This window comes from Procambarus clarkii, chromosome 15 (genome assembly GCF_040958095.1).
Source record: "Procambarus clarkii isolate CNS0578487 chromosome 15, FALCON_Pclarkii_2.0, whole genome shotgun sequence".
Classification (NCBI taxonomy): Eukaryota; Metazoa; Arthropoda; class Malacostraca; order Decapoda; family Cambaridae; genus Procambarus; species Procambarus clarkii.
In genome coordinates, this window is record NC_091164.1 from 255219 (window position 1) to 270000 (window position 14782).

The following is a 14782-nucleotide window of genomic DNA, read 5'->3' on the forward strand; positions in this document are numbered from 1 at the left end:
CGTTGAGCGACAGGATACATGCAGCGGTCCGTTGAGCGACAGGATACGTGCGGCCCCGTTGAGCGACAGGATACGTGCGGCCCCGTTGAGTGACAGGATACATGCGGCCCCGTTGAGCGACAGGATACGTGCGGCCCCGTTGAGTGACAGGATACATGCGGCCCCGTTGAGCGACAGGATACGTGCGGCCCCGTTGAGTGACAGGATACATGCGGCCCCCCGTTGAGCGACAGGATACATGCGAGCCAGCAACAACAGAACCACGTCAGGTAAGCGCTGTTGTTTTCAACGTACCCGAGGTACACTCTTCCCGCCATAATGTGGCCGAGGTACACTCTTCCCGCCATAATGTGGCCGAGGTATACTTTTCCCGCCATAATGTGGCCGAGGTACACTCTTCCCGCCATAATGTGGCCGAGGTACACTTTTCCCGCCATAATGTGGCCGAGGTACTACTTTTCCCGCCATAATGTGGCCGAGGTACTACTTTTCCCGCCATAATGTGGCCGAGGTACACTCTTCCCGCCATAATGTGGCCGAGGTACACTTTTCCCGCCATAATGTGATCGAGGTACACTCTTCCCGCCATAATGTGGCCGAGGTACACTTTTCCCGCCATAATGTGGCTGAGGTACACTTTTCCCGCCATAATGTGGCCGAGGTGTGAAATCATATGCACCGTTCTGTGTAGAAGTTCAAATGAGGTCGTGTGCATACTGAAGATGCGTGCGCGTGTGCGTGCGTGTTGGGTGTACTCATCTAGTTGTGCTTGCGGGGGTTGAGCTCTGGCTCTTTGGTCCCGCCTCTCAACTGTCAGTCAACTGGTGTACAGGTTCCTGAGCCTACTGGGCTCTATCATATCTACATTTGAAACTGTGTATGGAGTCAGCCTCCACCACATCACTCCCACCTGTTTGAATGTGGTGTATGTGCTCAGACATATACATATACCTATGTGTGCTGTAAGGTAGAGCTTCAGATCCTGGCTCCCTCCTTTCCAGTATCGGGTCGTCCAAAGTCTCTTACCGTATCTACATTTATATTTGTGAATATAAATTTATTCTTCAATCTCATCGTTTAGTTAATTCCAAACTCCCACTGGAACTCTCGTTTCCTTTCAAAGCGCATAATTCCTTCGCCTTTTTCTTCAACTCCCACTGCTTGTATTTTATCTGTGGCTCATCTATGTCGTTACTTTCCATTCATACCTTTTTTGGTCTTTTGGAATTCATTGTAAGTATTTCGTAATTTTCCACTTTGTTGAGTTCATTTGTGTATTTTTTGTCTCTGTCTCTCTCTCTCTCTCTCTCTCTCTCTCTCTCTCTCTCTCTCTCTCTGTCTCTCTCTCTCTCTCTCTCTCTCTCTCTCTCTCTCTCTCTGTCTCTCTCTCTCTCTCTCTCTCTCTCTCTCTCTCTCTCTCTCTCTCTCTCTGTCTCTCTCTCTCTCTCTCTCTCTCTCTCTCTCTCTCTCTCTCTCTCTCTCTCTCTCTCTCTCTCTCTCTCTCTCTCTCTCTCTCTCTGTCTCTGTCTCTGTCTCTCTCTCTCTCTCTGTCTGTCTTCTCTCTCTGTCTCTCTCTCTCTCTTACAGTTGGAGAGTACACGATGTTACTCTGAACATATATTCATATTTGAAGTGTTCTGAATATATATTGTTACGAACTGTGAGGGGGGCTGAAGGCGTTCTCCCTGCACACACACACACACCTAACGACCTAAACTACCCCCGCGGATCGTTTCTCTAGTGGCGCCACGAGCAGCACCGTCGCCAGCCAATGAGAGAGCAGTCAGTCCCTGCCTGACTTAGGGGTCAGGTTGACCTGGTCTGGTCAACTGGTACAAGTAGCTTAGGTTCTTTCTGCTCACTTGGGGGGGTGGACGGTAGAGCGACGGTCTCTCTCTCTGCATGCAGGTCGGCGTTCAATCCCCCGACCCTCCACAAGTGATTGGGCACCATTCCTTCCCCCCACCGGTCCCATCCCAAATCCTTATCCCTTCCCAGTGATTATATATATATATATATATATATATATATATATATATATATATATATATATATATATATATATATAATATAATCGTGTGCATTGAGACGTGCGTGCGTGTGCGTAAATGTCGTGTGAATGCAGGATATGTTCGTTCTCCGTGTGTGTGTGTGTGTGTGTGAGTGTGTCTGTGGAATTTGGGTGCAATTTTTTGTATGTGCGTGCGTATCCACTCCCAGGATTTGTGCGTAAGTGGCGCATTCAAACATGGTGTGCGTATACATATTACGGCCGCATAACGTGCGTGTTTACATTGTATAAGCGTGCACCTACAATGTACATTATGCGCACATTTGTGAGACTTGTGCGTTCATGAAATTTGCGTGCAAGCAAACTTTTTTGTGCGTTCGTAGGGTTCGCCGCATGATCCGCGTGTGTAGCGGGCTCATGCGTGGCGTGTGCATGCGTGCAGAATTTGTGCATGCGCTTCGCGTGCGCGCAATTGGCAATGGTGTTTTACGTGCAACTGTTTATAAAAGTTTGGTATTAATAGGCTGTGTGGTGGGCAGGAGCGTGCTCGTGCGTGCGTGAGGCCAGGCGACAGGTTGTGGGGAGCATGGGGGGGGGGGGGGTAGGCCATTTGAGGGCGTGCGTAGCGTGGGCGTGCATGGGGGGGGGAGGAGGAGATGGGCGTGCAGGGTGGTGAAACCCCCTCCCCCCCACAACGTGAGGAAAGGCAGTCCAGACGAGAGAGAAACCCCCTCTCTCTCCCCCCCCCCCCAAACGCGCTGTCCGATTTCTCGCAACCTGACTTGCATGGCTACGTGGGCGTGTGGCCACACGCCCACGCCCACAGTCACCCCTGTAGAGGCGTGGGCGTGGCCCACAGTGGATGGTCCTGACCTTCCCCCCCTACTCCTCCTCCCCCCAGGACCAATGTGTCGTGTGTGTCGTGTGTGTGTGTGTGTGTGTGTGTGTGTGTGTGTGTGTGTGTGTGTGTGTGTGTGTGGGGAACACATGTGACGCCACACATGAAGCGAGGCCGCCGATGTCATGCTGGCGGCCGCTATAGCCAGGGCTTCCGCCTAGCCGACCACCACCTACACCGGCCACCTCGTTCGGCCGGCCGGGGTGGCTGGCGGACGGACGGATGGTCGGACGGACGGACAGGCGGGCGGGCTGGGACAGGGCGGAGGGTGTCGCGCAGGCCGACACACGGACCGCCCCGTGATTTAAAACTGACCCCCTCTAGGCCTACCACCTCCAGGCCTACTGCTCGTGCTGGCAGAACCAGGAACAACTTTGAGCATCGGCTGAAAAGCACATTTTCCCATAGTTTTCACCTATTTTTGTTTGTTTTGGGTAAGTTTTGCTGTTATTTTGGTAGCACGCGGTCATCCAAGTTGAGTCAAATTTTCGCGCGCTAAAGTTGGCGCCAAAGTGGGTGGGTGGGAAGTTTGAAGTGGGCGTATTTGGTGGGTGTGGGGGGGTTGGGAGAGTATGGAGGGCGGGTGGGGGTGGTTGGGGAGGAAAGTGGGGTGTATGTAGTGGGTGTGTGAGTGGTAGGTGGCATGTGCAGTCCTCCTCCCACATCGCAGGACGGGCTCACCAGTCTCTCACAGCCGCCTCCTCTACCCCAGCTGATTACACCAAACCGCGCCAACATCCGCCTTTCGCGAGAACTAATAGTGCTAAGCCAACCAGCGGGTCAAATTGTCTCAAATTCGCAAACTATCTGTGCTAAATTAGGCCGAGTAACATGCCGCTGAAAAAAATCCACTCCGATGTATAATTGGTGTAAACGCTAATATATAGTAGTGATGAATAATTTCCGTCTGGGTACCGACAGGATATTGCCGAATTTTACTGTTGAAATATTTTCGCTTTTGCCATTATTTTGCAATAACACGCCGTAAAGTGACATAATAGTGACGATACACGTATTTGTCAAATTAAGGGATGCAAAAATGCCGTAAAAATATCTTAGAAGACCAGTTTTAAAATAAACCTTCGCGAAAAGATGCGTTCTCTTATCCAGCCTCCTTTTGCTGTGAGCAGACTGGATCTGATGACTGAAAACAGCAACGCAGTCTTCTGAAACGCCCGTGTGTCTCCACAACTCCCGCACAAACTTTCCCATAAACGTTTCGGCGAGTGTACAATCGCAAGTGTGTCCACCACCCAACCTGGTCGCGAGTGCTTCCCCCATGGAAAAGAGACTCCTTGATAGGGAACAAGTGAGGTTGAGGCACTAGGTAGTGGAGTATTTTCAATGTTTTCAGTGGTTGCCAAGGAATATTGGAACCGTGACTGTTTGGGTGCTCGTCCCGCTCTACCACGGATCAATTTAACCACTCTTCAGGTGTACAAAGTTGTCGAAATGTCGGCAAGAGTGAACACGTGACTCGTAACTCTTGATACTTGAGTGTTTGGTGTCAGTGGAGACTTATTAGTCTCTCGTAAGTGCTATACAGCGTCTAAGTGTCATGGAACCAGCTAAGCGGAGATGGTAAATTCAGTTTCTCGAGTACAGGAACGCGTAAGGTCTCGTTAAACGCAACGATGAAAGTCTGGAGAGGAAGAGGATAAGCAAGCGAGTTGTTTAACGTGTAGGTTGAGCAAGAGTCTTGTGTTTTATAGTGTTTAGTGTGTGTGTTAAGGCGCGGCGCGCTGAGTGTGTCCGCGGCCAGGCGAGCGGCGGCCAGCGTGGTGCGCGACTCTCGCCCTTACCCGCCCGTGGAACAAGACTCATTTCGTGCTAGCGGCCCGTGGCACTCTAGTGGCACCGTGTCAGGGCTCGTGGCTAAGTTTAGCGGTGCCCCTGAGCCCTCTACCTGGCCTATACTACCTCGCCCGTCATCTGGAACTCCTATATCAACCCCCACCCCCCCTCTCTTCGCTATATGGTATATGGTTGGGTGCCTCCAGGCACCCCATGTTATCCTTCAAGGAGTGCCAACGAGGGCCACCTAACCCGCTTATTTCATCCAACTCTAATCCTGGGGTGAAGGGGGTAGGGGGGGACTGGCCCCCTGGGGGGAAGGGGGCGGCGACCCCTCCCTCCCCTCAAGTGTCACCCCCCCCCCCACCTGTGGTGTGGTAGTGACACTTGGGTCACCACCACACCACCACCACCACCACCGTCCCTTCACACTCTTACTCATTCTCATGAGATCAATACTCTTTTTTCCTAAGTAAAATGACTACTGTCACTTTGACAGAAAAGTGAGTTGTCACTCTGATTGTCGTGGGTTGACAAGGGGGGTTGCTTGACGTGGGTTGACAGGGGGGAGGGTTGCTTGACGTGGGTTGACAGGGTGGGTTGGTTGTTTGACGTGGGTTGACAGGGTGGGAGTGTTGCTTAACGTGGGTTGACAGGGGGGAAGTGTTGCTTGACGTGGGTTGACAGGATGGGGGGGTTGCTTGACGTGGGTTGACAGGGGGGAAGTGTTGCTTGACGTGGGTTGACAGGGTGGAGGTTGCTTGACGTGGGTTGACAGGGTGGAGGTTGCTTGACGTGGATTGACAGGGTGGAGGTTGCTTGACGTGGGTTGACAGGGGGGTTGCATTGCCTGGGGTTCCACATGGGGGAGTTATCTTGAGGTTCTCTTTAACCCCTCTCTCTCCTCCTCCCCCCCCCCTTCTCCCCATTCATTACTGGGGGGGGGGGGTTTAATAACAAATTCCGTTATCAGGTCATGGGTTAGTTTCTGGGGGGAAGTTTTAGTAGCAGTGGGGGAGTGGGTGAGGCTGGTGTGGAACCCACTATTGTAGGGGAGGAACCCACTATTGTAGGGGAGGAACCCACTACTGTAGGGGAGGAACCCACTTTCCTGTGGGGTCAGCAAAGGTGGGTCTCGGGTGAGGGTGGGTGGGTCGGGGGGGGGCTTCCCTTGAGAGGAGGGGTTCGGTGGTTGGGTTTTGTTGTAAAGGCTGTAGAGAGGGGGGGGGGTTAGGGGGGGTTGTCTCTTTGGCAGGGAGACTAGTAGGCTTATTTTGTGGGCCAGATTGTCAGGCTGGTCCCACCACCACCACCACTACCACCACTACCACCACCACCATCACTACCGCCTTCCACCAGAAATCAAGCAGCAGCATCAACCATTGAAAGCAACCAACCAACCACCACACACTAACACCGTTAACAACAAGCAACAACTATTAGCACAAGCAACAAGGCAAGCACTACAGGGAGCAGTAGTGGTGTCTTGACAACAACAATCTAGATCTACCAGCGGTAGAAGTGGTTGTGAGTAGCTGTCCACCCTCATCACCAACAACCACTACCACCACTACCACCAACCACTATGAGGCAGGGTACAGTCCCCCCTACCATCAACAATGACCATCGCCACTAGCAACACCCATCACTACCACCATCAACAATCACCACCACCAACTACCACAGTCAACCAGCACCAGTCACCAGGCGAGGAAATGGTTTAGGAACGCGCTGGAAGAGAGGGGAGAGAGAGAGAGAGGGGGGGAAGAAGGGGGGGGGATTGTTGTGTGGTGAGGTGGTGGTGGTGTTTGGTGGTAGGAGAGGGGGGGGGGTGAGGGATAGGTGGGTGTGGGGGGGATGGGTGGATAGTGTGAGGATGAGTGAGGGCGGGGGAGCGTGGAGTGAGAGTGGGGATTACGTGGTATGAAGGTGAGGGAGGTGAGGTGTGAGTGGGTGGTGACGTGTGAGGGTGGGTGGGTGGACGGTGGGAAAGTGGGCGGGTTGGGGTGGCGACAGTGGGTGGATGAGGGTGAGGAAGGTGGTGGGTGGAGCGTATTTTAGTTGTGAGGGTGTTGGGAAGGTGTTGTGAGGGTGGGAAGGGTGTTGCGAGGGGCAGGGAAGGTGTTGTGAGGGGCAGGGAAGGTGTTGTGAGGGCGGAGAGCGTGCTATGAGGGCAGGGGAAGGTGTTGTGAGGGTGGGAAAGGTGTTGTGAGGCCAGGGGAAGGTGTTGTGAGGCCAGGGGAAGGTGTTGTGAGGGTGGGAAAGGTGTTGTGAGGCCAGGGGAAGGTGTTGTGAGGCCAGGGGAAGGTGTTGTGAGGGGCAGAGGAAGATATTGTGAGGGCGGGGAGCGTGCTATGAAGGAGGTGGAGGGGGGGGTGATGTCATGTGCTTGCGAGTGTTGGGGGTCGACTTGTAGCCCCTCATGTCTGTATTTACTAGTAATGTTACCAGAGTATGAGAGATTAATACCTGCTGGTGATGTGAGGAGAGGCCTACGTAGGCCTACGTCAGTGAGAGTGGGGGTTGAATGGTGTGTTTTGGGGGTGGTGTGAGGGGGGGGTGAGGATCTCGTGAGGGGTTGAGGGAGTGAGGGGGAAAGAGGGTGTTATGAGGCAGGGTCCTTTACCACTAACGTGGAATGAGGGGAAATGGGACCGGCTGTTGTGAGGTTATGAGATGGGAGAGCGTGAACAGGAGTTGTGAGGTGTGTTGTAGGTGTACCTGTGTGTTGTGGGTGTACCTGTGTGTTGTGGGTGTACCTGTGTGTTGTGGGTGTACCTGTGTGTTGTGGGTGTACCTGTGTCTTGTGGGTGTACCTGTGTCTTGTGGGTGTACCTGTGTCTTGTGGGTGTACTTGTGTCTTGTGGGTGTACCTGTGTCTTGTGGGTGTACCCGTGTCTTGTGGGTGTACCCGTGTCTTGTGGGTGTACCCGTGTCTTGTGGGTGTACCCGTGTCTTGTGGGTGTACCCGTGTCTTGTGGGTGTACCCGTGTCTTGTGGGTGTACCCGTGTCTTGTGGGTGTACCCGTGTGTTGTGGGTGAACCCGTGTCTTGTGGGTGAACCTGTGTCTTGTGGGTGTACCTGTGTGTTATGGGTGAACCTGTGTGTTGTGGGTGAACCTGTGTGTTGTTGGTGTACCTGTGTGTTGTGGGTGTACCTGTGTCTTGTGGGTGTACCTGTGTCTTGTGGGTGTACCTGTGTCTTGTGGGTGAACCTGTGTGTTGTGGGTGAACCTGTGTGTTGTGGGTGTACCTGTGTGCTGTGGGTGTACTTGTGTGTCGTGGGGTATACGTGTGTACCTGTGTGTCGTGGGGTATACATGTGTACCTGTGTCGTGGGGTATACATGTGTACCTGTGTCGTGGGGTATACATGTGTACCTGTGTCGTGGGGTATACATGTGTATCTGTGTCGTGGGGGTATACATGTGTATCTGTGTCGTGGGTTATACATGTGTATCTGTGTCGTGGGTTATACATGTGTATCTGTGTCGTGGGTTATACATGTGTATCTGTGTCGTGGGTTATACATGTGTATCTGTGTCGTGGGTTATACATGTGTATCTGTGTCGTGGGTTATACATGTGTATCTGTGTCGTGGGGTATACATGTGTATCTGTGTCGTGGGGTATACATGTGTATCTGTGTCGTGGGGTATACATGTGTACCTGTGTGTCGTGGGGTATACATGTGTACCTTTGTGTCGTGGATTATACATGTGTTCCTGTGTGTCGTGGGTTATACATGTGTACCTGTGTGTCGTGGGGTATACATGTGTACCTGTGTGTCGTGGGGTATACATGTGTGTCGTGGGTTATACATGTGTACCTGTGTGTCGTGGGTTATACATGTGTACCTGTGTGTCCTGGGGGTATACATGTGTACCTGTGTCGTGGGTTATACATGTGTACCTGTGTGTCGTGGGTTATACATGTGTACCTGTGTGTCGTGGGGGTATACATGTGTACCTGTGTGTCCTGAAGTATACATGTGTATCTGTGTGTCCTGAGGTGCACATGTTTACCTTTGCGTCGTGGGTTATACATGTGTACCTGTGTCGTGGGTTATACATGTGTACCTGTGTATCGTGGATTATACATGTATACCTGTGTGTCGTGGGGGTATACATATGTACATGTGTATAAGTTGGTCCAGCAGGCTGTTGCTTGGAGCGGCCCGCAGGCCCACATATCCACCACAGTCCGACAATTTCTACAGGACGTTGTCGAATTTTGTCTTGAAATGTCCGCTACCTTTACAGAGAATCGTGTCTGTAAACACTGTTAATGTCCCTAGGTATTTTGTATGTTGTAATCATGGCACGGTAGCCTCTCCAACCCAGGAAGTATACCTATTTTTTTTTTGTTTTTGCCTCCTGGTCCATAAGTCTGAATTCTATCAATGGTTGGACATTCCTTAGTTTATTTAAGCTTTCTTTAAGTTCGTTGCAATCCAATGTTGTTATTCTCAGCCTCTTAACATGATCAACAACCAGTGCAATGATGTTCCCACTGATTGGTGAATTATATATATATATATATATATATATATATATATATATAGTCACTATAGGTAATTAATATATATATATATATATATATATATATATATATATATATATATATATATATATATATATTATTTTCGACTTTGTCTGTAAATACTAGGTCCAGGTTAGATTTCAATCTTCTAATTTTTATCAGTCATTTCATATGCTTTGTTTGAACAATTCCTTCTGCTGCCTCCAGTAGAATGTTCTCTTTAGGAATTCCTTGTTCTCTTAAACTTCTTTGTCATGAGCCAAATCCTTCAGTTCCTGAATGAGATTCTTGTCTTCTTCTAATCACCCAGTAATGTTGTTCTCTACCCTCGTTAGGACAGCCCTGTTGCCTTTGTGGTTCTCACGGGGGAATATGTGACGATAAACTAACAAATCCAGATTAGGAAATATAAATAAATGAAAAGTGGCATTTGCTGTCATGCCTGTCAATTTTGTTTCTGTGATAGCCATTATGTCCGGCTCCTCATCTTTCTCTTATGGTGTTTTTTACATACTCTAGGCTGGTTACATGCTAACACAAATGTTGATAAGAGGAAAGTACAGGAGTATGGTACCGAGTTATACAATCAGGGATTCTACTGAATCCTCAGGCAGCCTGGTTGAGGCCTCGGCTGAAACCAGTCCAAATTTGAGATGTAGCCTTCCCTTCCCTATGATGTATTCTGGCGTAGGTTACCTACAGCGGCACGTCGTGGGTTTAGGGAAAAGCTAGGGCGAGGCTTACCATGATTTATGGCAAGGAAAAGTTCGAAGCCTCCTAAAAGGTGTGACGGGGCCAGATTCACGAAGCAGTTATGGAAGTACTTACGAACGTGTACATCTTTCCTCAATCTTTGACGGTTTTGTTTACATTTATTAAAACAGTTTACAAGCATGAAATCTATCCAATCAACTGTTGTTATTGTTATAAACAATCTCCTGGTGCTTCGGAGCTCATTAACTGTTTAATAATTGTAAAAAATAAAACACCAAAGATTGGGAAAAGATGTACAGGTTCGTAAGTGCTTGCGTAACAGCTTCGTGAATCTGACCGGTGGGCTCCAGTGAAGAGACTGGTCTCAAACTCTGGGGTGTTCCTGTGTTATAAACTACCCAACCCTGTCTAAAAGTGAGCCGTTCATTGTTCACCTTGTGATGCTCGGGATCACCGTTCCCGCGGCCCGGTCTCTGACTAGGCCCTCCTGGTTGATGGTCTGGTCAACCAGGCTGTTGGACGCGGCTGCTCGCAGCCTGATGTATGAGTCATAGACATCATGTGTTCCTCAGTTGACAAGTTCGATGTGATATAATCCCCCCCCCATGTCTTTTTCTCTGTGACCAGTACCCATCATTACCTTGCACATGCAAGAGTTAAATTCTAACAGCCGCTTATTAAAACTTTTTTTTTTTGTTTTCAAAGGACCTCGTGTAGTTTCTCTTGCGGTCTTAATGCACGTGAAGCCTATTGTCCTTGTGTATTTTGATGCATTAGTGGACACGGATAGGCTGGTGTGTCCCTTCTGTAAGGTTGTGGACACAGGCCTACACTAATGACTATCCACTCTGATGGCTCTTCCTCGTTGACATCCTTGTGTGTGTATTCACCTAGTTGTGCTTGCAGGGGGGTTGAGCTCCGGCTTTTTGGTCCCGCCTCTCAACTGTCAATCAACTGGTGTACAGGTTCCTGAGCCTACTGGGCTCTGTCATATCTACATTTGAAACTGTGTATGGAGTCAGCCTCCACCACATCACTGCCTAATGCATTCCATTTACTAACTACTCTGACACTGAGAACGTTCTTTCTAATGTCTCTGTGGCTCATTTGGGTACTCACCTACCACCTGTGTCCCCTTGTGCGCGTACCACCTGTGTTAGATAATCCATCCTTGTCTACCCTGTCACTTCCCTTGAGAATTTTGAATGTGGTGATCATGTCTCCCCGAGCTCTTTTGTCTTCCAGCGATGTGAGGTGCAGTTCCCTCAGCCTTTCCTCGTAACTCGTGCCTCTTAGTTCTGGGACTAGCCTAGTGGCATACCTTTGAACGTTTAGCAGCTTCGTCTTGGGCTTGACAAGGTACGGGCTCCATGCTAGGGCCGCATACTCCAGGATTGGTCTTACATATGTGGTATACAAAGTTCTGAATGATTCCTTACACAGGTTTCTGAAGGCAGTTCTGATGTTAGCTGATGTTTTGCTTTTGATGTGGGCTTTAGGAGACAGTTTTGGTGTGACATCAACCCCTAGATCTTTCTCTCTGTCCGTGTCAAGAAGGACTTCATCTCCTATTCGCTATCCTGTGTCTGGCCCTATTTCCTCCACCTAGTTTCATTACCTTACATTTAATCTTATTGAACTTTAGTAGCCATTTGTTGGACCATTCCTTCAGTTTGTTTAGGTCATCTTGTAGCCTCATACTATCTTCCTCTGTCTTAATCCTCCTCATAATTTTTGCATCATCAGCAAACATTGAGAGGAATGTGTATGTTTTGCGCGCGCGTGTGTGTGCGTGCGCGTGTGTTTATGAGTAGGTACACCGTATGCGTGCGTGCACGCGCGTGTGTTAGGCCTAACAGTGTGATTGTTGTTGTTAAAGATTCGCTACCTGGAACAAAGTTGCAAGTAGCACGGGCTATGGTGAGCCCGAAGTAACAGTGTGATGAGTACTCTGGCGTTAGTGGCAAGGTTTGTAGCATAAAAAAGCTGGATTTATTTAATATTTGTTAACTGCTCTGTTTGTTTTGTTTGTGAAAAATGTTTGAATTCTGCAGTAATGCAGCGCTATTATGACGCATTGATGTGAGGGTCAGGGTGAAGGGGTGAGTAGAGACATCAGGGTGATGGGGTGTGTGTAGAGACGTCAGGGTGATGGGGTGTGTGACGTCAGGGTGATGGGGTTAGTGGAGACGTCAGGGTGATGGGGTGTGTGACGTCAGGGTGATGGGGTGTGTGACGTCAGGGTGATGGGGTGTGTGACGTCAGGGTGATGGGGGTGTGTGACGTCAGGGTGATGGGGGTATAGAGACGTCAGGGTGATGGGGGGTGTAGAGACGTCAGGGTGATGGGGGGTGTAGAGACGTCAGGGTGATGGGGTGTGTGGACGTCAGGGTGATGGGGTGTGTGACGTCAGGGTGATGGGGGTGTGTGACGTCAGGGTGATGGGGGTATAGAGACGTCAGGGTGATGGGGGGTGTAGAGACGTCAGGGTGATGGGGGTGTAGAGACGTCAGGGTGATGAGGTGAGTAGAGACATCAGGGTGATGGGGTTTGTGAGTCGTGAAGGGAGAGGTTATCTATCCTAGTGATGGGAAAGCTTGTCTATCGTCATGATAGGAGAAGTTGTCTATCGTAGTGATGGAGCAAATTCCTGTTAGTGTTGGTGGCCTCAGTTGTATGTGTGGCCCCTGGGGGTAGTGGTGGTGGTAGTGGTAGTAGTCTTGGCAGTGGTAGTGGCGATGGTGGTGGTGGTGGTGGTGGTGGAGGAGGAGGCGGTGGTGCAAACAGGTCAGCGCTGGGTTTTGGTGGCGAAAATCGTTGGTGGCGGCCCAGCACCGCGAAAATTGTCAAATGCTGCTACCGCTAAAATTTGGTGGCTGTGTGCTCTTGATGAGAAAGGGGAGGGAGAGAGAGAGAGAGAGAGAGAGAGAGAGAGAGAGAGAGAGAGAGAGAGAGACGGGGAGAGGGAGAGGACGAATTGATGGACACAGACAGACAGACAGACAGACATACACAGACAGACACCAGGAGGTTTTAAGTTGTCGACTTATACATCAATACACGTATACATCAATACATGTATACATCAATACATGTAAACAACTTAGAACCTTGAGAGGACACAATCTACCTAGTGGACATGGTTTCAGTGACCTGTTAGAAACGTCAGACACGAACGGAAATTGTAGCTGAAACAGAGCTAGGATTTTTTTTTTGGTGAGTGAGCGTTCGTGCTAATGAGGATGATTGTGAGGTAACTGCTGGGGAGTTAAAGTGGGGGGGGGGGTGTTCTGTTGGGGTGCAGCATGGGTGGGGTGCAGCATGTGTGGGGGTGGGAGTGGTGGGGTGGCAGCATGGGTAGGGGGCTGGTCGTGGTGGGGTGCAGCATGGGTAGGGTGCTGGTCGTGGTGGGGTGGCAGCATGGGTAGGGTGCTGGTCGTGGTGGGGTGCAGCATGGGTAGGGTGCTGGTCGTGGTGGGGTGCAGCATGGTATGGGGGTGGTCGTGGTGGGGTGCAGCATGTGTGGGGGTGGTCGTGGTGGGGTGCAGCATGGGTAGGGTGCTGGTCGTGGTGGGGTGCAGCATGTGTGGGGGTGGTCGTGGTGGGGTGCAGCATGGGTAGGGTGCTGGTCGTGGTGGGGTGCAGCATGGGTAGGGTGCTGGTCGTGGTGGGGTGCAGCATGGGTAGGGTGCTGGTCGTGGTGGGGTGCAGCATGGGTAGGGTGCTGGTCGTGGTGGGGTGCAGCATGGGTAGGGTGCTGGTCGTGGTGGGGTGCAGCATGTGTGGGGGTGGTCGTGGTGGGGTGCAGCATGGGTAGGGTGCTGGTCGTGGTGGGGTGCAGCATGGGTGGGGGTAGTCGTGGTGGGGTGCAGCATGGGTAGGGTGCTGGTCGTGGTGGGGTGCAGCATGGGTGGGGGTAGTCGTGGTGGGGTGCAGCATGGGTAGGGTGTTGGTCGTGGTGGGGTGCAGCATGGGTAGGGGGTGGTCGTGGTGGGGGTGCAGCATGGGCTGAGAGGGTCGTGATGGTGTAAGATACGAGAGAGAGATTCGAATCGTACGAGGATACGACCCCCCCCCCCCTTACCATACGAAGTCGTAGAGGGGTACGACCTCGGAAGATACGACTGAGAGGGAGTTTGTCAAGTGAAGGCAGAGGAGAGGTTGTGCACGTTAAGTTGTGGGGGAACAACCATTGGAATGAGGGGAGAGGTTGTATTAGTGAGGGGAAAGGTTGTATTAGTGAGGGGAGAGGTTGTATTAGTGAGGGGAGAGGTTGTATTAATGAGGGGAGAGGTTGTATTAGTGAGGGAAGAGGTTGTATTAGTGAGGGAAGAGGTTGTATTAATGAGGGGAGAGGTTGTATTAGTGAGGGGAGAGGTTGTATTAGTGAGGGGAGAGGTTGTATTATTGAGGGGAGAGGTTGTATTAGTGAGGGAAGAGGTTGTATTAGTGAGGGAAGAGGTTGTATAAATGAGGGGAGAGGTTGTATTAGTGAGGGAAGAGGTTGTAGTGCCGTGAAGGAGGGAGGGAGGGGGTATGCGGTCTTGTTAGAGGGGGGGAGGGGGTTGTGGTAGTGGATGAGGGAGGGGGGGCGGGGAACTGTGGCCATGTAAGAGGGTGGTTGTGGTCGTGGGGGGGTGGGGAGAGGTTGTGGCGTGATCAGTAGCAGGTTGTGGCATGTCCCTTATGGTGGGGAGGGGAGGGGGGAGGGGTTAGGAAGAGGGGAGGCGGCGTGGTGCCGTGCCACGAGGGGGTGGGGGCAGGGGGCGTGGGGGGGGGAGAAACGTGTCATGGTCTAGCTCCCAGAGGGATGGTGGTAGTGGTG

The 14782-nt window shown here is 51.1% G+C and overlaps 1 protein-coding gene across 2 annotated transcripts in view; it reads left to right on the forward strand.

The window, feature by feature from the left end:
* Window positions 1–4490: 4490 nt before the first annotated feature.
* LOC123759033 (uncharacterized) overlaps window positions 4491–14782 on the forward strand; it is a gene marked incomplete in the record, with an annotated part of 115218 nt that continues 104926 nt past the window's right edge. For both annotated transcript variants that reach the window (XM_069324853.1, XM_069324854.1), the window contains 1 exon segment: window positions 4491–4590.